This window comes from Arachis duranensis, chromosome 1, assembly GCF_000817695.3.
Source record: "Arachis duranensis cultivar V14167 chromosome 1, aradu.V14167.gnm2.J7QH, whole genome shotgun sequence".
In the NCBI taxonomy this organism is placed as follows: Eukaryota; Viridiplantae; Streptophyta; class Magnoliopsida; order Fabales; family Fabaceae; genus Arachis; species Arachis duranensis.
This window is the reverse complement of record NC_029772.3, coordinates 65,302,010-65,303,199: the sequence shown is the minus strand read 5'-3', so window position 1 is coordinate 65,303,199 and position 1,190 is coordinate 65,302,010. Positions and strand designations below refer to the sequence as shown.

The following is a 1,190-nucleotide window of genomic DNA, read 5'->3' as shown; positions in this document are numbered from 1 at the left end:
CAAAGGTCATGGTGCCTATGGTACAGGGTATTAAGAATTTACCAGGATCTTGTTTCTTTTGATGTAACGTTTGCTGAACCCATGTATCTAGTTCACTAATGAGCAAGGGAGGTTCACCTTCCCAAGTCTCATTACCAAATAACTTGGCATTCAGTTTCATGATGGCTCCTAGATATTGAGCAACTTACTCTCCAGTTATATCTTCATCCTCTTCAGAGCTCATGAATGGCAGAAAAAGTTTTAATGGGATCTCTATGGTCTCTATATGACCTTCAGATCCCTCTGGGTCCTCAATAGGAAACTGCTTCTTGCTTGAGAGACGTCCCATGAGGTCTTCCTCATTGGGATTCACATCCTCTCCTTCCTCTCTATGTTCGGCCATGTTGATTATGTCAATGGCCTTGCACGCTCTTTTTGGATTCTCTTCAGTATTGCTTGGGAGAGTACTAGGAGGAGTTTCAGTGACTTTCTTACTCAGCTGGCCCACTTGTGCATCCAAATTTCTGATGGAAGACCATGTTTCACTCATAATACTTAAAGTGGCCTTAGACAGATCAGAGACTAAGTTTGCTAAGTTAGAGGTGCTCTGCTCAGAATTCTCTGTCTATTGCTAAGAAGATGATGGAAAAGGCTTGCTATTGCTCTGAAAGCATGTCAGAAGGACACCTTTTGGTCATCTGCTTGTATCTTTCCCAAGCTTCATAGAGGGATTCACCTTCTTTTTGTTTGAAGGTTTGAATATCCACTCTAAGCTTGCTCAACTTTGCAGGAGGAAAGAACTTTACCAAGAAGGCCGTGACCAACTTATCCCAGGAGTCCAAGCTATATTTAGGTTGTGAGTCCAACCATGTTCTAGCTCTGTCTCTTACATCAAAAGGGAAAAGCATGAGCCTGTAGACTTCAGGATCTACTCCATTAATCTTAACAGGCTCACAGATCTGTAAGAACTCAGTTAAAAACTGATATGGATCTTCTGATGGAAGTCCTTGGAGCTTGTAGTTCTGTTGCATTAGAGAAACTAGTTGAGGTTTCAGCTCAAAATTGTTTGCTCCAATGGCAGGGATTGAGATGCTTCTTCCATCAAACTTGGAAGTAGGTGTAGTATAGTCACCAAGCATCCTCCTTGCATTATTATTGTTGGGTTCGGCTGCCATATCCTTTTCTTGTTCAAAAATTTCAGTAAGGTTGTC

General features: G+C 41.8%; 1 non-coding gene across 1 annotated transcript; it reads left to right on the top strand.

Annotated features, from left to right (window-relative positions):
- Positions 1-647: 647 nt before the first annotated feature.
- On the top strand, positions 648-755 carry LOC127742743 (small nucleolar RNA R71). The gene has a single exon (XR_008004137.1). It is a non-coding gene; the product is annotated as a small nucleolar RNA R71 (small nucleolar RNA).
- The last annotated feature ends 435 nt before the right edge of the window (positions 756-1,190 follow it).